Source organism: Copidosoma floridanum, unplaced genomic scaffold (assembly GCF_036245765.1).
Source record: "Copidosoma floridanum isolate Cflo_tuat_1 unplaced genomic scaffold, Cflo_Japanese_pri ptg000019l, whole genome shotgun sequence".
Lineage (NCBI taxonomy): Eukaryota > Metazoa > Arthropoda > Insecta > Hymenoptera > Encyrtidae > Copidosoma > Copidosoma floridanum.
This window is the reverse complement of record NW_028321896.1, coordinates 5,073,746-5,098,299: the sequence shown is the minus strand read 5'-3', so window position 1 is coordinate 5,098,299 and position 24,554 is coordinate 5,073,746. Positions and strand designations below refer to the sequence as shown.

General features: G+C 43.3%; 1 protein-coding gene across 1 annotated transcript in view; it reads left to right on the top strand.

Moving 5' to 3' along the window:
• dpr1 (defective proboscis extension response 1) overlaps nt 1-24,554 on the top strand; it is a 238,263-nt gene that overhangs the window by 1,545 nt on the left and 212,164 nt on the right. The gene's annotated exons all lie outside the window — the stretch shown is intronic.

Sequence of the window (24,554 nt, the reverse complement as noted above, 5' to 3'; positions counted from 1 at the left end):
TCGTATTATCCGAATGAAATTATTCGAGCGCACGCCCCCGCGCCCCGTCGTTATATTCCAACTTATTACAGCTGCGACAACAAAGCCGATTGCATTAATTTACCGAGGGCCAATTTAAAAAGACTTGCAGCGTTTGGATTAACCATGTACGTCGTTCGTACGGAAATGCAAGATTATGCCTCGTGAGGCAAGATCATGGTTGAGGAAATTAAATAGTCTTCTATGGGGGATGAATAAAATTGTTGTTTTTCAACAGCATACTTTGAGATCTTCCGATGAGAGCGAGCGCGTGCAGTGATTCGGAGGCGCTCGACCGTCATCAGGCATTTAGCTGACCGAGCAACCACTGTGCCGGTGTTGGCTGATTCGATAACCCTTCCGGGAAGAGCGAAACCCCACCGAAAAGTGGGTTAGCCAAACAAAAAGCGGAGGTATGAGAGCAGAGAGAGGATTGAATTTTCAAATTTACGTTTGTTTAGTTTTTGATCTGATTTGCGAGTCAAGCAAATTTACCCTAAAAAAATTAAAATTGATCCTCACCGTGTGCGCGTTGGGTGTGCCATTGTCCTGAAAATGAAACTCGGTTACGAGAGAGGCGTAAACAAAGAGCGAGGGAAAGCGAAAGGAAGTGGAAAGAAAAAAAAAAAAAAAAAAAAGAGGCCGAGCAAACATCGGTGCACGCTGGAGTGGTCGAAAAGAGAAAAGTGGGAAAGGCTCACGAGAAGCCGCGTGCGGAAGTTGGGGATGAAATTTCTCTTAGCCGAATACCGCGGAGTCTTGAGGGTCTCTCTTAACATACTTTGCCCCTCCTCGACACTCCGCTTTTAGGGAAAAAGCCCCCCCCCCTTTTTTTTCCTTTCCTTTTAGCAACAGCTCTATGAGATCTGTCTGGAGCAACGTTGACTCAATAAATTATGCGACCGTGAAATGTTAGAACCAGCTCAACAAGGAGCGATTTTTAAAGAAAAAGAAAGAAAGTTGACGGTTATTAGTAATGTTGCCGAAAATAAGTGGCCGAGTTGGATTGACTCCCAAGATTAGGGGTCGTAACTTTGTAACGATCAACAAACAACTCATAGGAGGAAAAATACATCTGCAGCAGCTCTCTAGAGGGACAGAGAGAGAGAGAGAGAAAACATCCCTCTTTTATTTCCATCGCGTCACCCGTTTATTACATCCTTTTCCTTTGCACGAGCACAGAAAAAACAAGTAAATCTCTTTGAACGATAAAACATCATACTTCGTGGGCTTTTCTTGTATATACGAGGCTCAAATTGACGACTCGAGCCGAGATGGGCGAAGCTTTGGGGAAGGAGCTTTTAGGGCACCCTTTATGAATTCATCGTTGACACCCTGTACGAGCGCACAGAGCGGGTCCTCTTGCGCTCACATCTATATCCAAGAAATACCCGAGGATCGAGAATGTAAAGTGCGCCGTAACGGTGATAACGATTACGCAATAACGACGAGCGGAGAGAGAGAGAGAGAGAGAGAGAGAGAGAAGCCTACGTGGAGCTGCAGGCCTGTGGATTTTGGATTAAGTAGGGTTAGGCGGAGCTGGAACGGCCGAGCACCTCTGCGAGGGAGAATTCGAGCCAAAGCAATTAGTTACCGCCGCCTTTCGTGCTCTCGACGATCAGGGGCAGGGGGGAGGGGTGGAAAGACAAAAAAAAATGGGGTGTCCTCCGGGGAAAAGGGGAGACAGAGCTCGAATCGGGAATTAGGAGGCTGAATATAACACGAAGCGAAAATTCGTCTGGGGCTCATCTCGACCTCTTTTTTTTTTTTTTTTTTTTTCCTCCAGTGCACTTCTTGCTGCCTGCGAATGGTAGATACCAGCCTCGCTGCCACTTTGTCGGTGTTGGGGATTACAGGTGCAGTTTTCAAAGTTCATTTTTTTGTTTATTGCGTGTCTTTTTTTCTTTTTTCTTTCTTTTTTTTTTAATTTTAGATTGCGTGTTTATCTTTGAAGGATAAAATGTGGATTTCCGTTGAAATCAAATATTTACCGTGCTCAGTAACACGGGTAATATAATGAATTTTCAAATTTTTCGGGTACAGTGAAATTTTGCTGTAATAAACGCGCGCTACTGCAAATGTTTGCTCTTGCATATTTTACCCCAGCAGAAAGAGAGAGAAAAAGATATTTTTGAGAACAGAAAAAAAGGTTGCACTTGTTGGAACGGTACAACCACCCGAGGGCTTTTAAAATGTGGGAAATTCGTGTTTTTGCCGAAATAAATGTTGTTTTTTTTTTTTTTTTTTTTTTTTCTCTCCTCTGCGAGAACGAGCGCAGTGTTTAATACAACTTTTATCTTTGGTTATATTTACCATTCGAGGAAGCTTATTAATTTCTCCGCTTGCATGTTTGGCTGTATGTATGCACGTGCGAGCTAGCGATTGATAAAGAGTACCTGCATGTACGAAGAGAACGTGGAAAAAATGAAGAAAAAGAGGGGAATCGAGGGACGGATTCATCGCGCTTTTCTTCGGGCTTTCGGGCTCTGTATTTGCGTCCGAAGAGGAATGGGTATTTGTGCGGGAAAACATCGCATGCCGAAAGTTGTTGTTGCCCGGGCTCTCTTTATCTCGCTAGCTCTTTATTATTGCATTTATCAGGAAGTTCCTAGTTTATCACGAAAAAGTTTCGACATGCCATGGCCACGGAGATGTAATCTTGCCAATGGATCATTGTATACTCTAACATGTAGGTACGTGCACGTACGTTGGCAGTGCAATCTCTTGGAGTTTAAGTTTTTTCAAAATTTCTATAAACGTTGTTGTTACTCGCTAAAGGCGTTCATTTTGGATTTCGTTGCCGTTGGTATCGTTTTTATAGCATTGGTCAAATCAATGGATAAACGAGAATGGCTGTTGAATAAGAAGAAAAAAAAAGTTTCAATCGACGTGAAATTTTTCCATCGCTTTCTATAAAGTTGAGGCTATCCGGGCGTGTACAGAGTTATCCCTTCAGAAGGTGTATTGTTTTCCAACTACATATAAATCTCTGTTGCGAACTAATGTAACTTTTTTAATTTGCAGAACTACCAGCAAAACTTTTTTATTTTCAATTAACATGAGGTTTTCATCTTTCGAGCTCCACTGAATTGACACCTCGTTCAAAGTAACCGTTGCTCAAATACATCGGTATTGACATTTATTTATTGCTTTCAATCAGTATTTTTATTAAAAAAAGATACACTTTCAGCAGAAAAATTTTTATAAAAAACTCAAACTAGTTGCACGACCAAAAAAGTGCGGCTTAAAAAAATCAAGTAGAACAAAGTATGTTCGGTCAGACGCAAGGCAGATTGTTCAAACGCTCGATCAAACGGCGCACTTGAGTATTTTCATTTAAATAAGATACAAGATTAGCAGAAATAATTTTAACAAGGCTCAAATCGTTTGCATATTCAAACAAGTGTGGCTTAAAAAAATCAAGTAGAACAAAGTACGTTCGGTCAGACGCAAGGCCGATAGATCAAACGACGCATTTGATCGCGATATACACACATCTGCATCACAGCTGCTGAATTAATGACCACCCATGATTCGGCCTCCGATAAATTTGATCCAGCCACGCCGACACTTACGGCGAATGGAGCGAAGGGAGGTAAAATGAATTTAAAATGCGCATTACTTAGCGCGATAGGCGCGTAATGGAGCCTCGGCTTGTACAGCTGCCATGATCCTCTTAGACTCGTTTCCACCAAAATGCCCCGAGGATTTGTACGAGTTACAAAGATCGTGGCAGCCCCCGGCGCGCCCGTCTTTCTTTTCGAGTTCCATGTACTTGTTGTGCACTACTCTCGCGAATCTTTTTCCATCACTCTCCCGTCGCTTCTTTTCATTCAGCCTATTGAACAACAAACAGCTTTCTCCCCTCGTTATGACGTGCTCGACTCTCTCGCCAGTCTGCTCTGATTGGCACTCGAGAATCGAGCTTTTTCTTTTTCTTTCTTCGTTTTCCCCATTCACCCAGCGGTATTCGCTCGATTGTTTCCGGTAGGTTGTTAACTCCGAGGCGTATTTAAAAATATTCGCAAAGGCAGTGATTAGCAAGTAAAGGGGTACAAAAATACAAAAATATTCATCGGTGTAATAAAAAAAAAAGGTAGAGAGGTACACGCAAGCGTCCCATAATCGCAATTGGCGCTTGAAAAACCAAATTGGGCGCCCGCGAATGTCGATTCTTCTTTAGCAATTTCGCGTAACGATCCCTCGGCGCTGCTGCTCGGATCGTTTCGTGCAATCGCGGCCCCATAATTATTGATATTCCAGAAGCACGACGTACGGCACGCGAATACTGAATAGGTCGTTATTAACGTTTCAATTAGCGCAATCGCGTGTCCAGCCTCTCCGTCCTGCTCTCGATTTCCCCTTGGACCGCCGTTCCCTTCGATATCATCCAAAGTCGATGCACTTGTTTCTCACTATGATCGTGGAATCGATGGTTTTGCTGATATCAATGGGGTATACAAAATATGGTATACAGGGGTGGGGAGGACTCTAATTGATCCTCACCGTTTTCACGGTGAAAACGCCATTTCAAGGGATTCCACCGCTATGGAGATACCCTGCAAGTCGGAGAAGGAAAATTTTTCTGTGGGTAAACACGAGTATATGGTAAATCGGGTAATTGGAATAAAATTATTTGGTCGGAAAAAGGAAAAATAGTGATGCGAGCACTCGTTAACTGATGCATTTTGGGCCCTTAATCGGGAAGCGTTGCGATTCGCGTGCACCAAACTATTGATCGAGAATTAATAAGCGGGGGAATGCAATCGTGAAACAATTTAGCTGATAAATATATAATCAAGGCAATTTAACACCGGCAAAAGTGGCAATCTAAAATTCGGGCTTCCTCTCTCTCTCTCTCCGTTGTTTCGTGGACGGCAAAAATTTTAATCATACCAGGAATTAATATTGGCTCAATTGTGACACATATTTCACCAGCCGCGCAAACAAGTAGTTATTTTTGAAATATTTCGATGGTGTACATTCGTTGTTGTAAGTTATTATTATTTGGATAACGAACAAAATTGTAGCCACAATGAAAATGCCAATAATGAAATAAAAGGCAGAATACTGTAGTCCGTACTTATACGTAAAATTTAAAGTTTTCTCGTTGAATTTCGTATAAAAACGGCCTGGCACGAGCAGCTCGCGCGAGAGAAATTCACGCCCTCCGATAGCGCATCATTATAATGGTTACGGGAGTGGTGCGCTCGAGTCGGAAAATTACGAGGCCCTTTCATCGAATTAATTCCATTCACGGGCGAAATTGATAATAACTTTGATGTGAATAGAGTATTTTTTATCTTTGTTAGCCAAAGAAAAAAAAAAGATTCGTCGACTCGGTTGCTGCTTTTTGCGAGTTCATGGTATATTCAATAAAAAGTGTATATCATCTTCTCTCGTGAATTAAGTAGATTAACATTGGTATAAAATTATACAAAAGTTTCAAGATAGATTACCACGTTTGTCATACTAGGTGATATGGCCATGTCATATCTTGTAAATTTAGCAAATAATACCTTGGAAATTTCGCCCAGATGTAATTAAATCAGCTATGTGTAAAATTTTACAGTTTTATTAACAAGGTCTTCATAACGTTCGTATTAATGAATGTTCCAAGAGCCAGAGTTTGCGAAAATTAACTTTTGTTGCTTGCTAATGAAAGAAAATGACGTAAATGACGTGCGAAACGAAAAAATGTGGCAATTAAAATTAATTCGATTTTAACCCCTACGTCAACGTAAAAGACGTACGGTCTTGCTGATAAATTTATGTTTCCTAGATGGAAAACATAGGTACGGTGTAACTCATTGATTTAGGGGGAAAAAAGAAACCATAAAACACAACAATCTGTTGCCGTGAATCAGTTTTAAGCAGATTTAATTATAGATTGCTGCAGTTGCACGTAAAAATCAAGGCGATAAATAATAAAACACAACGTAATAAATTAAGGCAATCAAAAGTAATTCAAGAGTTGAAAGAAAAAAAAAGCTTTTTTTTCCATGTGCACACCAATGAGAGATGTATCTTTGTACAGGGACACAGATGAAAAAAAGTAAAGAACCTCGGAAATTACAAACGCGCCCAACACAAACAGTAGATAATATTTTCTTCGATTTTTTCCCATACACACGGCGACGCCCGATGCATTCCCCGCTCGCGCGGATATCCATAAATCTCGGAAGGGGGAGGGACTTCCCACGGTCCCCCGCGTACGTATACATCGCACTGCACTCGCTCGCTCCTACAATCGAAGGGTAGACCTACTTTCCTGACTTCCTGAAAGTGAAATGTCACCGCGGCCCCGCACACATACACACACTCAGAGAGAGAAAGGCGAAGGAGAAAAGTCGAAGCAAGCGAGACTAGAGGTAAATCTCCATCCGGCGTAAACAGCGAAACGCAATATTTGCTCTCTGTTCGGCGCGTCTCCGAAAGCACGTCAAATTACTACTTTATAAGAAACAACTGCACTATACTCGCGACTTTGCACGTCAAATCAGGCACGAAAGTTCATATGGGTGTGCACACACGCGGGACTCATCGAGTCGTCGGAGCCAGTTGTTTGCGAAAAATGCGCGACAGGCAGGAAGAGCATATGCAACACTGGTGGGGCGGATGTAATAATAAAGAGATGGAGTACAGTATAGCCACGGGAGGTAAGCACAGGGCGACGGAAGTCCAAAGGTTCCATGGTGCATTCGAAAAAGGGCCAGTTGGCAGAGTTCTCGAGCAAAGTGTATCGTTTTCCGTACACGCGGAGCATCGGCTCGAGCGAGGATGAGCCCATTAAATTTGCGAGCTGGCAGGGGTGCCGAAGTAAAAAGACAACTTTTGCAAAGTTTTTGGACCGTCGTGCGCTCGATGTGTACACCGCGGGTAGAGCTAATTTGATGGACCGTTCCTCAAAAGGGGGGAAGGATGAGCTGAAACACAAATCGTGCTCGCGAGTGCGTCGCGTGGGTATACGGAGAAAAGCCCCGGGAAAACAATACACGCGAAACGTCTCTCTGTATACACATACAAACTTGACAAAGGTACTTTGAGACACGAGAATGGCACGGAGATGGAGGCAGGCGGAAAATGATCCGCGCGCAGTAGCGTTATCTATGTATAAAAGCACACTCGAGGATATCAGGCGCAGACGGAAGCAAAAGGATAAGGGAAACGCGAGAAATAGAGGCGAGCACGAGGGCTCTCGTAGCGGGTATAAGGGGCACCAGGGGAAAAAAAAAACAGAAAAAAAAGAGGACCGGGGGTGACATGCCGCGGTTGTGCAGCAGTTAATTTGCAAGCTCGTGCTCGGAACTATCGTCCCGGGAGCTTTTTCGGCGTGCCAATGTAGGAACCTGCGTCACTGGCGAGTCTCGCCTGTTATTTACCATTCGCGGGTCTCTATAAGGCGTGTAGCCACACTGAGACCGGGGCCCCTCATTATTTTTGCTCGCGCCCTCCTAATATGGGAACTAGAGCATGTGCTCCTTTTTTTCTCTTATTTTCCCCTTTTCTCTGCAGTTTCGTTGCTGTTTGTTTGGTTGTTTATTTTTTTTTATTCCCGATCTGCACGTGTTTTCTTTCCCTCCTCTCTCACTCTCTCTCTCCTTTCGATGGAGCTGCTATTTTTTGTGCATCTCTCCATTGCACAGGTACGCCCTACGAATAAAGCCGGCTTACGGTCGAGCTGACGGCTCTTTTTTTTATTTTTATCATTATTATTATTATTTTTTTTTTATGGCCAGTACTGTAGTTGCTACCAGGCGGGGCTGTTGGTATATTTCCGCAAACCTGAGGGGATTATGATTTGGGCGAGTTATTTCGGAGCAGCTGTACTGTTGGTGCCTCGTTTATGAGCCATTTGCAGCAGGTTTATTTGTTCGAGCGTATGTGTAATTTTTATAACGCAGCCTCGGGGAATGGTACACTCGCCGTACCTTGATTCGCAAACCGCGAAGTTTGAAGTCTTAAATTTTTTTATGACAAGTAAACATAAAATGTGATTTTAACATTGTTCAATGGTTGTTAATATGATAGTTGTTTATCATTATATTCTTATTTCATGGTTATGATTGTTCCTCGTGTTTTAATACGATAAATTACTTCAAGAATTCAAACTTCGCGGTTTGCGAATCAAGGTACTGTGAGTGTACATATGCACCTGAGCTCAGTTTCGATAGAGGAAACGTTGGAAGTTTTTTTTGTTTGTTTGTTTTTTTTTTTTTTGTTTGGGTGCAAGTCAGATGAAAAATGTTTTTTAATACGCGTTCGTTGTGAAATATACATCTAACGGGGCAAGATTGAGCTCCATCGGTATTTGGTTGATGAATTATTTCAGCTTACCAGAGTGTATACAAAACGTACTGATTTACAATGCAAAAATAACGCCGAAAATAACAAACATCGCATCGAATTACTCTGAATATCGTGATTAATTTGGAATTCGTAAAAAAAAACCCAATCACTCCTCATTACCAATATGCTGCTGAATAATAAGTACCGCTTGTGTGTGTGTTCTCCGAAACTCAAAAATTATAGTTTTTTAGCATGAAAATGTGCAAAATGACGTGCTTGCAAGCTCTTTTACTCGACGAAAAAATCGATAGTCTGGAAAAATAGTAGTAAAACCCAGAGAGGGTGAAGAGGAAAAAGAAAATCGTACGGCAAATGGATTGAAAGAAAAAAAAAAAAAAAAAAAAAAGGAAGAAAGAAAGCAAATCGTAATAACCCGGTAAACGAGGAAAGAATGAAGCAAGGAGAGGGTGCCCGACGCGAACCATAAGTAATCTCTCGGTGTATCAGCTGGCGCTCTCCTCATCCCCCGGGCCATTAGAGGCATCGGCCAAGGCATTAGAGAGAAAACAGCGTGTTCAGCGCCCTCCACACGGGCTCCGCCCGAGGAACCCCGTACCCACCTATATGTATGTATACACCCTTGCGAGCGCGTCGTCCATAACTGCATTAAAAGCGATAAATAAAAGAAAACCTGTACGTAATCCAAGCCAGCATCAGCAGTATCGTGTATATATAGCTCGACTCTCCCTGTCTTACGAATGTACGAGCCCGTGTGCAGAGAGGGTATAGGCGCCGCTGGTAATCCCGTACTGTTGTGCAATATACATATGTACGTGTATACGTAAATTCTCGGTGGGCTAGCATCCACCTGTCCCTGCTTGGCTTGATATAGCCCACGTCGTCGTTGTCCCGCGGGGCTCTGCTCTCCCTCTCTTGACATTGAATTATGCGGAGGCCCCGCAACTCAGCCAACCGGCCTCTTTAGCCGCAAAGTCCCAAGTATACACCCATACTGCAGAGGTACGTATGTATGCACGTTTATGTGTATGTGTGTGTGTGTGTGACACGAGTGGCGCAAGAGTCGTTAGCCGACTTCTTCTTCCCACTCCCCACCCCCCGAGGGTGGCAGGGTCTCCCTCTTAAATTCCGTGGGTGGCGCTCCGTGTAGGCCGTTTTATCGCGCGCCCCGCCGGTATAATGCACGCAGTAAAGCAGTACCTGTATATATACCGAGCTAGCTTCCTTTTTATCAGCGTCGCTTTATCGCGCGCACCACAGAGAGAGAGATTGTGCCGGGGATTGAAATTCGTGGGGAGGGGGGGTAGGTGTGGGTGGGTTACGACTGGAACGGCAGCGCGAGAGTTCCCCCCTCCCCGGGGATTTATTGTTTTCTACCACCAGCGTCACCGTGGATTATACACGATACGACGCGGATCTCTTGTTAATACGCGTGGATGGTTGGTTTGAGTGACCAAAAAACATCGTCTTGCTGGGTATTAAGAATACTGCAAATCTCAGTGCTTTTTTTTGTGACCATTTTTTTACACACTTGTATTTTAACAAAACAAATTTCGTCAGTATGTCTCATTTCTATTCACGATAAAGAATTAGTGGGATTTCCCGTTTTTATTCGAGGCGCATCGTATACCTACCCGTATCGGCATCGCAATCGAGGGTTGGACGGAAAAAATAAAGCAGCGCACAGCTTTCGGCGAATAATTGATAACACGTGTGTCGCTGCCCCGAGTTGAAAGCGTTTATCGGACGAAAAAAAAGAAAAAAAAATGCTCAAACGATTGGTTGAGCACAAAAAACAAAAGAGCGGGGGTAACCGAAAGCTTTTTGCAATGAGCTTGGACGTTTTATCTCTCCACGTGCAGACCTGAGGGGTTAATTATTCCACGGAAGCCGATCCCTTCCTCTTTTTCACCCCCCACCCGCCGTGTATTTGTTGAGAAAAAAAAGCTTTTACTCGCGCAAAACGGGTCCCACCCCCTCAGTCTTACCCTGTATATAACGACTCTCCCGGCCTTTTAATTATCGACGGACGCGCGAGGGATTACCAGCACAGCAGCAGCGGCGATAATACACACGTTTCGTATATACATCGACGAAGCGCAAGCGCGTGAGCCTGAGAAAGTTTAAAAAAGTTTAGATTAAATCGGTTCTATAAAAGCAGAGCCACTGTGCTCTGTGGTTATACATATATAGACTCTCGTATTGCGGCGGCGGGAAAAAAAAAAATCGGATATTGACTTCGAGTCTGGATAGGGGCAGGAAGGCAGAGGGAGGGCCGAAACGTTTCGGAAATTGATTTTTACTTCTTTATCTCGTTCCCCCTTTGCTCACCCGCGCGCTGTCTCTACACACTTTTTTTTTGTCTTATTACTTTTTTGGGGTGGTGGAGGAGGAGGAGACGTATTGCTACGCGCGACACGTGTGTGTGTGTGTGTGTGTGTGGGTGAAACCCTCGACCCCCATGCCCGCCGCAGCTTACGTGCCAGGCTCTAAGTTTTCCCAAGTTAGCGGTGCCGAGAGGGCCTCGGGAGTATCTCTCTCTTTCTCCCTCCCTCCTCGGTCAGGGGCTGCTTGCTCGCACAGCTTACACAATGCAAATTAATCGTGCAAAGTTCAGCGCCAACTTTGCCTGACCCACCCCTCTATACCTCGCGTATGCGTATAATGTACACACGCGCATCAGGGAGTCTCTCCCTTGGCCGGGCTAACCTAATATTGTGGTTTTTGCGTTCTTACGCGGGTGACAAGAAGCTTGGGGCTACCCTACCCCCACCCCTCCCTCTCTCTGTCGTGTGGTCGCTCTGCGCGTGACTTGTTTGTACATCCGTTGGGTTTTTATCTCGTAACGTTGGGGGAAATTGAATTTCGCAACATATTTTACCCTGAAACTTTAATCTTGTACGAATGGACTTTGTCACGGCTAATCAGGTATACATGTTTGCACGTTTTATGGGGGGGGGGAAACATTCCTACCAAAGTACCCTCAATTTTGCTTATGTTGTACATGAGATGTACATGCTAAAGTTTGAGCTCGTGTAATTCGATTAGAAAAGAAAAAAAGAGCAATGAGCTGTATCAGTGACAAACCGATTACCAGCGAATTGAAGTAGCTATAATATCGGTAAACACTTCATTCAATCGAATTCATTGGCTATTCGGTAAATAAAGATGTTCGCTCGCTAGAGCACGTACCGATCGTTGTTATTTATTTTAAGTGGTACAATTTATAAACATGATTATGTCAATAATTCTACAGGCCATCGAGTCAATTGATGATCGAAAATATACAATCAAATCGAGACATCGTAGGTGAATGAAAAAAAACGATAGTCTGATATATTAATGATTATTATCAAACTATATCGCGAAATAATTTTACGGATGATATTTGGTTTTTACAATTCATTATTGTAATTACGTCACAAACGTAACGAAATCTTGTACAAAATTTTACGGAAAACGCTCGTTTCGAGCGAAATTACTTTACTCCTCACTTTCTCGCACACCAAATATTAACATGCTGCATTAAACTTTTAGATAATTATTCACCGAGTCTAAGGTGAGGGTATGGACACAGTAAACATTAAAAGTTGCTCGGCAAATATCGCATTCATCATCTAATGCTTGGTTACAATAGAAGCTAGAAAGTCAGGAGTGCTTTATCACAGTTGAGGATACAATAGGAGTCGCGAGAAGGATTGGGGCGAAGCGGGTTTGAATGCTAACTTTGTTTTTGCCGAGCGATTGTACTTTTTACGAATGGGGAAAAAAAATCGCTAGAGAATCCGGACACGCGCAATTTGTTTTTCTAGCTATAGGCCGTCGATGCGCGTAACAAACGGTTAAACAACGAGCAACGAAGTTGTACAAAATCGATCAATTTTTACGGTTTGCAGCGTGTTATGCGTATACTTTTTCTTGTTAAGTTAAACTTTTTTTTTAGGTATCATAAATTAGGAGCCATTAGAGCTTGGTCATGTCCCTCAAAATATTGAAAAATTTGTTAACGAGTTGTTAAAAAACTTAATTTCAATTTTCCGAGCAACAAAGTTAAAAATAAAAATAAAAAATGGAAAATAACGACTTTAATGCTTCTCTCGGAGCTTATCAATTTTGATCAACTAAAAAATAAAACCCAATCACGCGCCTCGAATTTCCAAGCTAATTTGTATTCCAACCGACAAAGTGAAAATTTTAAATCAATTTTTTTTTTATTCACCGCAACATGCCTGCAATGTACCCGGTCTCAATTTCGTAAAATTTTTAAATATGCGAGTAACATTGCCATGTAAAAACAAACTTTCGAGTAATATTCAATAAAACCCTGCGTTATTTTCAAGTCATTTTCTAAAAGTCATCGGGCCAAACACCCTTGAATATTTTAAACACGTGCATTGGCTTGAAAATAACACGTACTACCCTCCTAAAAAAAAAAAGATCGTCAAAGTATCGTTCCGCACTCCAGCATCGAGTGAAATCCCATTTAATTTTTCAAACGAATCGGATCGGAGGCCTCCACCTGGAATGAAAAAAAAAAAAAAAAGAAAAAAAAAAACCGGTGTACACACGTTTCGACACTGCACTTTCGACCTACATGCGCGAGCTGTTGAAACGCTAATCTCGCAGCTCTGCTGTTGTTGTCGTACACGTGGAGAACAGACACGGATGTTCATCCGTGCCGGTGTCAATTTCATGTAACAGTCAGTATAGGGAACACAGCTCGTTTGCACGATCGTTAATGGAAAACTTGGAAATCGAATATGTAACCACACACACACACACACATCTCTTTTTGTTTCTCTTGAATGCCAGGACCACGAAACGAACGGAACTTTTACTGTCCATCGTAATCGCATTAGCTTTCGTTTCCGCGTACGTATACATATTACGGCTTCCACCCCTCGTTTTTATGGACTGCGGTGTCGGTGACTTTGGCATACTTTGACCGGCAAAGTAAATGACAACTCGGAACAGCAAAAAAAAAAAAGAAAAAAGATTTTATTCCCACGTTAATTTGTTCATGGAAAATGGCTGCAAATTAATTACATTTGACGTGGAACAGCACACACGGTGTACCTTTGACAAAAATAACATTTATCGGTGTCATTGAGAAAGAGCTTTGCAATTCGCCGAAACGTTTCGTTTTGGAAAAATATTTTACAATATTGTCGGAGCGATCGGAAAAGCTTCCCCCCCCCCGAATAATTTATCATTGGAATGAAAAAATTCCATTGATGAATTTCCAACCGAGATTCCCCAACCGTCGACACCCGGGGATATTATACATCCATTCGAAAACGACGTGCTCCAGCTTGTCTGAAAAAATAATACACCACCCCATATCGAAATAAAAACAGAGCTCGTTCAATCGACAAGCATTGTTTTTGTGGCAGATGCATATCATACCCGAAACCGTTCCCCGAAGTACACGAGTACCAACGTAAGCGTCAGAAAGTTAATAAAAGGTAAAAAAAATCTACATCAGCCCGCGCACAAGAAATTTAGTAACGCCATCGGGCACCTACCAACACCAGCTTTGTCGTGTAACCCTCAGCCGAGCGTTTCTCTCGTTCTACGTTTCTCTGATGCGGACACGAGATACAGGTACATGTCCATCCACAAGAGCATTAAAGGTACCAGTGTATAGTATTGGGAGTGGTAGATAAAAGGGGGAGGGGGTATAGGTGTTTCGTACTTGGGCTCAACATCCCGTGAAGCTCACCACCATGGGCTTACACCCCCACGTCCGAGAGCGCGCGTAGTCTGGACAGGTGTCAGTTATGTCCGCGCCACGACCGACCGTACAACGCGCGGCTCATACATAACAAACCCCGTCTCGACTCTTTCCACCCCCCCCTGCAACCCTTTCTCTACTCGGTCGTGACTTAATAACCGAACGTCAAGCTCTCGAATCTCGACCGCAGATGGTATACGTACACGGCATGAGGAAGCTGTACAGCTTCGGTCCTTGGAGCTTGTACACGCATAATCGGGCGAGCAGGCGAATCAAGCGCTATATCCTTCCCCTCCTCTTCACGTGCAGTACAATCCTTTGCAGTGCGTGCGAGAGCAACGTGATCGAATTAGCCGATACTCGTTGGTGCATCCTCAAAGCGAGGGGTGGCGATAGTGGTGTCGGGTTTACCGTGTGCCGATGATCTCGGGCGATACGTGTATACGGTGTAGCTGCTCGTCGGTTCAAACGGCACGAGAAGCACCTGTTGTACGGAAACCAATATTCCTCCGATGAGCGAACTCTACACCAATACTCCCCCCCCTCCCCGTGCACTTTTAATTACCTACCAAAGGGGGGGGGGTGGCTTATACGTGTACTTGCCCTCGTTACGATTTTCTTTGATCTGCGACACCTTCGCGGTTCCTTCATCGAATGGAGCATCTCATTCTTTCTTTGGAGCTGCTCTGATCCATACAACGGTACAGTGCTCCGGTCGATGACTCGAGCCCAAGTTTATTTTTACCCCACCAAAAAAAGTTGGAGCTAATCCAACATTCCGCTTACCCCCTCCTTCTCTGGCTTCTTTTGCGGCTGCTTCGAGCATCTAGTGCTGCGTGTTTAATTTTTCTTCAAAAGCCAGAGTTTGTAACTCGAGAGGATTGTATATAAGGAAGTAGCTCGATCCTCGACCAAACGAGTTTGCTCTTTGCCCCCTCGGAAGCTATTTTTTTTTTCCATCTAAAAAGAGACGACAAATAGCATGTAATCACGTGTGTGAGGATGTTCTTACAGGCTGGAGCCAAAATGCATTATAATCTATGGGGATGAAGGAGAACAACGGTGGTGGGGGGGTTGAGTTGGGGTGGGGGGTGGGGGTAAATGTTTGCTCGGACGTTAATGCCGGCGAGCCAGTTATCTCACCTTGATATAACTATAGGCTTACAAGCCAACCCCCTGCAGCTTGTCTCGAGTTTTATAATCCGATTGGTTCGCGCTGCCCAACACCACCAGCAGTGTGTACACGGCAAGTAATATTTGGTTAACGCTCTTTTCTCTCTCTCCTCCCCCCCCAGCCCCTCTTGTATACTCTCTCGCTGGGGCAGCGAAACGGGATTCGCCGCCCCTGCCCTGTTTCCTCCTCCTCCCTCAGCAGCAACAGCTCCAGGCTATGTGTACGCGATCAGCTTTTGCGCGACAGGCGCAAACTTACCCTCAACTCTGTTATACACCGTATACCTGCTCTATGCGCGTGTATAGGTACACCTATCCCTGCACGAACACCAACACACACACACACACACGTTTTGGAATCCATGGGATACAGCTATTATGCATGGGCGTGTACAGGTGATCCAACGACGAGCTCGAAAAGTACACGCGGGCGCCTAATGACACGTAATCTCGCAGTGCTTACTCTCAGTCGATGATTATATTAACGTACAGGCGTGTGCTGTAAAGCACCGGGGGCTTACTTACGTATAACCACGTATGTGGTTTTTGAGGGTGGGTTTTTTATCGCGACACTTGTGTACAGTCATGACGCGAGAGGGTAATAATACACGGGAAAATCTTCAAGGACCAAGGATATAATATACTTAAATTCACGTATACACCAGAGTTGTCGACTGGCGAAGCGATGCGTGTGCTCTTGTACCACCCGTTTTTTTTTTTCGACTGAATTTTTTCCTTTTTCCCGGATAAGAGTTTTCTCGAAAATGTGCGAATGTTGGCGTGTGCTTTTACCGGGGACAACGGATAAGACGCGCGCAACATTTTGTTGGTACATACACGTATACCTGTACGGTGTACTCCAAAGCTGTTCCAACAACCACAACAACAATGTTGTACACGTGGCACGTAAAAAATTGTACTTTGCATGAAATCATCCGTGTTCGATATCTACGTGTATACATACTGGGTGTGTGTGTGTGTGTCAACTTACGCGGGCTTCGTATTTATATCCGCAAACGCGTGGGCAGGAAGCAATTTTTCAAGTTCCACCTATACTCCCTTATCCCCCGTTTCCCATAATATTATGCTCGGGTGGATGCGAGGAGTCTGCGTGTGTTTTTTGTCCTCCGTTTGCGCGCGCCGGGGAGTTTCAGCGAAACAATTCGGCTTGTCGGTGGCAGCTAGCGACAGCAGCGCGTGGAAGGATCAAAAGGGGAGGAGTGTCGGGAAAAGCCGAAGGAACGGGACGGGCTTCGAGCAGTCAAGAGCCCCTGCACCGCGAGGCGAATAAGATTTTCTCGGTACCTCGGTGCGAGTGGAAGAAAAAAAAAAAAAAAAAAAAAAAAAAAAATACACAACTTGGTAGGAAACGTTAAATTGACAGTCGCGTGATTTGCGCCGCTCGCGTGGACTCGTTTTCGTGCACCACAGTGTGGTGGGGCTCGATACATTCGTGTGTAAACCATCGACTCTTGGTACTGCTCGATCGCTTTTTGATGGACTCGAAGTTGACCTTTTTTTTTTTTTCCTTTTCTTTTTCATATCATCAAACTCGAAATCCAGGGGAGGGCGTTTCCGAGCGATTTATTCGACACTCTCCGTCGTTTTGCTAATGGCACACTGATTCGCTCGGTACATTTTTATCGCTTCAATTGAAAAAAACACATTTAAAAATATACGTCGCATTTATGTGGCTTTTCATTCGTTCCCTCGTTTTAATGATGTTTTTTATGTGTGCAGTAGTCGTCAATCAGGTTGTGTAAAAACGCTTTGATTTTCTGCACTAAAAAATTTTTTGAACAAAATATTCTAGTTGACACCAGTAAACCCAAGTTGTATAAGATGAGGATGATGAATTGGATATTCTAACCAAACACCGCTTTTACAAAATCTACATGCCAATCAAATACTTAAATTATTATCAAATAACCAACGAAATTTCAAACCATATTGAATTTTCAAAATATAATGTTGTTTTTGGATGGACGTTGCGATTTACACCATAAAATAATCTTTTTTTAATGATTGATATTACTGGTTTGTGTAGTTTATTGTGCGTTTCGATGCACAAGTATACACATACATACAGGACGCTCGACGAGGCGTGGAGGAGCTCCAACACCACCGAAAGGGTGGCTGCACTTTGGAGGTCCAGCCACAGTTGGCCCTTCCCCGAGCACATCCAATCTCCGCCAAGATGCAAGCACACCTTACCTTCGGGACGCCTCCTTCGTTTGCGTATAACCAATATATTTATACACTCGCACAGGTGTACACACACACAGCCGGGAAAATCGGACGGTGCGCAAGCACGCAAAGACTTATTTAACAAGGAGAGGGGGATGCAGTAATCCTCGATGCCAGCTGGAAGTGAAGAAAGTTCAGCTCCGGTGTGTGTGTACGTGGCTCGCGATGAGAGTAAGGTCGGGGTGGGGGAAAAGAGCATCGAGAGAGAGCAAAGTTTCGAGCTTTTACTCCCGAGTGCGCGGGGATGGGATACACACTCCCGGGCCTTTTCGCTGCGTCGCGGCTTCTCTTTGAGTTAAGGGGGTAATTTGATGGACAGAGGGAGGAAACGCGAGCTTCTTACGGCCATACTCATTGCTCTCTGAGCCCCCTCTCGTGCAGCCTCGAAATACAGCGGGGAAAATAGAAAAGAAAGTGACGGAAGAGACCTTTGCGCTCTGATTGTTTGTTGTTGTTGTTTTTTTCATTTTCTTTGTCGTTCGGTTGCAGCAAGCGCCCGGAGTGGGAGAGGAATCGCTACACCGTTTTGTTTGCGTGTTTGTTCACAGTACGGAATAGTCGAAGGAGAAGGAGCGCGGAAAGCCAGAGACAATGCAGCCGCGCGCCTTGCAAATGGCTGTGATAATTTGCATGGCAGGGCACCGTATATACACGAGGGGACGCGCAACGTTGACTTTGCGCAATGGAATACACGAGTTGATGGGACAGTTGGCGGAAGCGCGAATCAGTGCGGTTGTGGGAGGGATGGGGTTCATCGTTGGGTTGTGTTTTCTTGATTTACGCTTTGGATGGGTACGTGTACAACCGCGGGCTTGTCAATGTTTTGACGGCACACGCGAAAAAGTTATATCATATCGCTGTTGTAACGATATAAAATAACACACTTTTCTAAATTAAGTTACGTGCACGTAGGCACAAGAGCAATGTTTCGTTATGGTAATGATGCCAACCTATTCCTCAGGATTACTTAGTTAAAAAAATAAAATAAAATAAAAAAATAAGTGCAAATAACAAACACGTACAACTGTTCAGTCGATAGTATAATTATTTTATACGAGAGAATACTACTTACATAGGACTTGTAACTTTGACTGGCACCGATGTAGGTAATACAACAAAAATAATACTTAACTCCAACAACTGACCCAAACATAACGTATAATTACAACGACATCGGACAATATTATGTCGATTTACTCATGAGGAGTTGGTAAATGGTTCCTCTGGTAAGGTAAAGGGCCCATCTATGAGACAATTTTAAAATCGGTACCTATGCATGAGACACCCAGTTTAATTTATATACGTAATACTTAAACATGAAAAGAAATTTTTTTTAATATCATTATAATATAATCTTTTGAATAAACAAATATTTTAAAGAACTTCAAACGTTATTAAATAATAAAGAATTTTATTGTAAGACCCTGTCTCATACATAGGTACAATGTGAAAACATAACCTCAAACATGTGTTGTCCCTATTAAGAGACACTCAAGACGCATTTAAATAACATGGGTGTCTCATAGTAACGGACGTGTGTCTCATACACAGGGCCCTACAGATTCAATGTGTCTCATTAATAGGTGCATTTCCATCCTGTTTATATTTGTTTATAAAATTATTTTTTAACGTTTTATTTGAATTTAAAAATTATAATATTATTCGTAATGATCTAATGCTTTCATTGATACCAAAACTTGATATATTTCCGCTCATAGAGAGTGTACATTAATTTAATAGCAAAAAAAGTGGTAAAAAACTGTCTCATAGATGGGCCCTTTACCTTAATGGTATGTGCACTCAAATTAATGCCTCTTGTTCCCATTGGACTCAAACGTGTAAAATCGTTTGAGTCTTGATGATTGAATGTGTCTTTTAATTCTCTCATGCGCGTAACTAGTCCCTGCTTTATTACTGCTCTATTTAAGTTTTTCGTACGTTTACTTATAAAAAGACAGCCATTGCATTAAAAACCATTTCAGATAAAATCTACTCTAATGTTTAAATATTCTCAACCTCCGCATGTACACATTAATGACGCTCGAAACACTTGGGGGAGAAAACTAAAACGCACTTTGTGTATAAAAAAAATCTCATAACAGCCCCCCGGAGCTCTTAAAAGCGTCATTTAAAAAATCCTTTCTCGAAATGAATCGGCAAACGAATAAAAAAAAGCGAAATAAATAATTTTCTTTCGCGTTATCGTCAGGATTAACTAATTGCAAGCTCAAGCCCGGCGAAACCAGCGCTGTTTCCCTCCCCCCCTTTTTTTAAATACCCGAAAGCTCTTTTTCAAGCCAACTAAAAGGGCTTAACAAGATATCCACAAAAGAGACGTAATTAATGAAATCCTGCTTTTTAGCCGTAGAAAAGAAAAAAAGGCAAAGGATCAGCTGGTGTTGGAACGAGCGCAAAATTTCCAGAAATCTCGACGAGCCCTTTTTACACGCGGTAAAGAGCGTAACTTGCGAAACGAGGAGAAAATCGATTACTTATCCAATGGCTCGGTGAATGGGCAAACCTATTACTTGATCGACTCTGCTCGGCGTGCAAAGAGGGGTACAATCGTCGGAACTCTCTCCACGGAGGAAACAACAAACAATTTCGCTCGAAACGGAGGATATCGGACGGACCCACCAAAGTTTCCCTTTCATCGTGCGAAGCCATTTCGCGATCACCGAGCTTTCTATATGTAAAGTCGGAGGAGACGGCGGGTGGGAGGAAAATAAAGAAATCACCATCAGCACTGCCAACATTGTCTCCGATCGATGGCTCGGCGATGGGACGGAAGGGCGAAATACTAAATACTCCTCGTTTCCACGCCACTTTTCTGTTGGATCGATATTTGACGCGCCGAGCAAACGCGTACATAGCTCCAGGTATAAAAGCCAGGGAAATAAAGTAGAAAAAAGGGGGTGGTGGAGGGGGGAGGGACACGCGAGGGCTACGGAAATCCAAATGGCTCAAAGCTCGTCTGGCACGGTGAACGGGAAGGAAAGGGCGTAAAGAAGCGCGAAACAAAGACGTGGGGAAATAAAACCCGAAAGGAAGGAGTAGGGAAGCAGGGATCCGGGAAGTAAATTGGGTAATGAAGTGCGGGCGGACCAAGAGACGAGAGGGTGCGGGCCACCTTCACGGAGGGAAAAAGAAACGTATGTGGCGACAGTCTGGTCCCTCCGCTTTATCGTGCAGCCAATCCTCCGTAAATTTAATATCGCGGGTTTTTTTTGGGGGGAGAGAGTGAAACTCATTAAATCGCTCTCCCATTCGTCATCTACTTGAGGAGCATCCGAGCAGTGACGCAGTCGAAACGGAAAAAAGTCAAAGGGGATGTTAATATTATAATGGCTCCGAGTTGAGAGTATATTTGCAAATGCTTTCGTGTAATTATTAAGGTCAAGACGGAGACAATGATTGAATTAAAAGTACGGGTCTTGGGTGATGATTCTTGAAAAGTCGAGGATCCGGAGTAGTATCAAGTAAGCCGGCTGACGCGCTTCGTAATGAAATCCCGTGTTGGCTGAAAAACGCGGGATCTCCAGTTTCTCGAGACAGAGGGCCGTATCTCTCCACGGCGGGGATGAAAGGCTAAAAAATTACGTCCCCGTGCAAAACAACATCAGCAGCGGCAGTGAATGGGAAGAAGAGAACCCCCCCCCCCCTGCTTCTGCGCGCTTTCAGCAACCCGCTCGTTTCCATCTATATTTATCTCTCTCGACTCTTCCTAACTCTCGGGCGGGGGGCGACACGATGATTTATTCGCCTCGGATGCTAAGTGCGAGACGCCGGCGGCGTTTGCTCCTACACGCTCTGGCGTCTCGGGCCGCGCGATGAAAGCAGCGAAGGGAATGGAGGGCAGCCATCCCCCCCGGAAAACAATTTCTCGCGCTAAGAGCTCTCTCTCGATAATGAAATAGCCCTTTTAAACAAATCGATCTTCCTTTCGATACAAAGTTCCGGGTAGCCGAGCTGTGCGCATATAGCGCTGTCCAACTTTTACCTTCTCCCGGTGTCACGAGAAAAAATCAAAGTGCCGACTAATCATGCGTACTTTTGTACTTCTCAGTTGTTCTTCTTGGTTGCTGTAAATTTTTTCACTTCTCTTTCCCTCGGATCATTTGCAAAGTTGGCAGCTTCGGATAGTCTGGATTTGCAATTTATTTTATTTTTTCAAGTTAGCACTACATTGATACTTTTTAAGTTCGGTTTACCCATAACCGTAAAAAAATTACCAGGTGTACGCCTGAGTGCGACGAAAATAAAACTGCGTCTAGCTAAAAAAACACGCTCTCCGGCAACTATATCTCGTTAGTTTTAACTGGCACAGAGATATCCTTTTCCACTTCAGTACAAACAGCTCTCTTTTCGTGAACTAATCGAACTCGACTCCCACGACTGCATCCTCCGCGCAAACAAGCATCGGCCCCTAATGGATGCCCAGCTCCGATTAAACGTAGTCAAACAAACTGCTCGCAAACTTAATCCATAAAATTTCCTCTTCCGTTTAAACCAAACTCACTGTTGATTAACTGAATCACCCGCACTGCCGACCAACTGGATCGATTGGGCTTTTATCACATCATTTAGTCACTTTTATCACATCATTACAACTATTTTGTACGTATACGCGTTGCTTCTTTGATTTCTAACGTTTTTTCCTTTGACTCTGCATAAATTACCGTGGCCTTTGATTCTCTCTCGGTAACGTGTATAATATTACACGTGACCTGCTGTAGTAGCCATCTCAGCTTGCCACGTGATGTTACCGGGCCCTCAATCTCGCCCTTTGCCTTTGTGTCCATCGCCGTACTATCACTCAACGTGGTTTTAATCCCCCACTCTTGGTCCTTTGTGTAGTCTAAGCCATGCTGCGGGATATCCGACTTTGCCCGCGATATTGCGCATACCTCTCGCACTCAGCGCATTTAATACTTTTTTTGTACTACGCTTTGTTTTTTCATCGCTTGTCGATACAACCGATTGCAATTTGCACAATCGAGAGCAAATGGTTCTTTTCGCCAACCAATTATCTAGGAGTTTTAATAGAAGAAAAAAGACCACTGTGTACTCTGACAGGAAAAAAAAAAGGTGCAATCTCAACGAGATTGGACGTAAAAGGCGCGCAGATGCAATGAATTTGGATGCGACAAAAAAATCGAAAGCGTCGTCCTCGGTTTTCAGGCGCAATCGTCCGAAGCCATCAACAAATCGGCGCCCAGTGGAGACCGCAAAAAGCGTTTACGCAAATTAAAGGCGTCACGGGCAAGCGCGCCGCTGAAGAGCTGAAGTACTGGCGAAAACAAACCAACGGAGAAATCCTATCAGCCCTCGAAAATGGGTGTGTGAGTTTTTCACGCTCAGGCGTTTTGTGCCTATGAAAAAAAAAAAAAAAAAAAAAAAAAAAGAAAAAACGGATGCAGAGAAGGGGGTGGAGAGTAACAGCCAACACACCGGAGCACCGACTCGGCAAAACGTCGAGCGTGCCACTCGTGAGATAAGAGAGGCGCGCCTCGTTTTCCAGTTGCTTGCATAAGCCAGGGGGCGCGACACAACTCTGCCGGCTTGCTGATTTCTTCCGTACGGGGTCAACCTACATAAAAGCTTCGCCGAGCGGTGCTGCAAGAAAAAGAGCACGACGGAGGGGGTGCTATGAAAGCGGCGGTACATCGAGCAGTTCTGGTGGCAGTACATGGTGTCGGCCTTTTCGGGGGCTTATAATCTTGATGTACGGCTGGTATTACCTCGGCACGTGGGACGACAGCGCTTTGGTCGACGTGTGGCAAGCGAAGAGCATCGCCGGAGAAAGAGAGAAATAAAGACCGGCTGGTGCTCCGGGAGATTTCCATTTCGTGCTTTATTGTCCGATCGTCTGCGAAAAATAAGCCGGGAACGTGTATGTTGAGCTGATTAGTGCCTCTTTGTGGTGCTTATGGTATTAGATGTGGGATTGCTGGGAAAAAAAATTGAATAGAGGTACTTAGACTTACCGAAAGGAGGATAGAGTCGACGGTGGACGCTCTATTGAGGAGATGCTACAAAGAATCGATTGAAATTACGAAATTTAATTTCTTTTTTTTTTTTTCTTTTTTTTTCTGATGTAAAACCTATTGTCTGGTTCCATGCGATTAAGTATATTTTGTGAATAGCAGATTCTGAATAAAAATTAGCGGATTTGGAAGATTATTGCTGATTTTTTTCAATAGTTTCGGTGAAAAATGTAGTTTTTTTTTTGGTATTTTTAAAATTAAATGACACTTACAGCAGGAATTTAAGAAAAAACGTACCATGTTAACACCAATTTAACATTGTCACTCTTTTTTATATCGGTTTTTGCAATGTCATGTTCTTAAAAATGTTACATTTGAGTATTTCGAGTATTTGACCAACGGCTGACCATACGAAGTTTATACTACTGAATTTCTTATTGCCACAGCTGCATTACAGGAATCAATTTCAAAACATCGTTGGCCAGTTAAATAAGTCACTAGGAGATTTTCATGAGTCAATATAAAATATGGAGTACATTATTACGTCTATATATCCTTTTTCAGGGAGTTCCACTTCTTGTAAGCTTTGTGCTTTAATTCACAAAATTTTTTAAAACTTTTATTTTTTTATTTTTATATTTATTACACCTTCGAATTCGGATTTTTTTCATCATTACCATCAGCAGTTGCTATTTTTACCTCTTGTAGTCAAGTATGGCCACATCAAAGTTATGCTACTGAGTTTTGCGGTTTTCTTTTGTCAGAAAATAATTGTAACTTTTAAATAAAAGAAATCAATTGTAAAAAGTTATCAACCACTTACATTAATGAAAAGGAGCTTTCCATTCATAAACATAAGCCGTGGTGTATACTTTTAATCTCTTAACATCAGCTGTTTACATATCACTGTCATGTCTGACTATATTCAGGTCGTACTACTGAATTTTGAATGTGTCTTTGATCAAACCATTATTGCTGCTGCTGAGTGAGAAGAATCGATTTTAAAATATTGTTGACTTTCCATTTTGGTAATATGGAGTTTTTTAATAAAAAATTTCAATAAGAACGTACACTTGTAACATTATTCA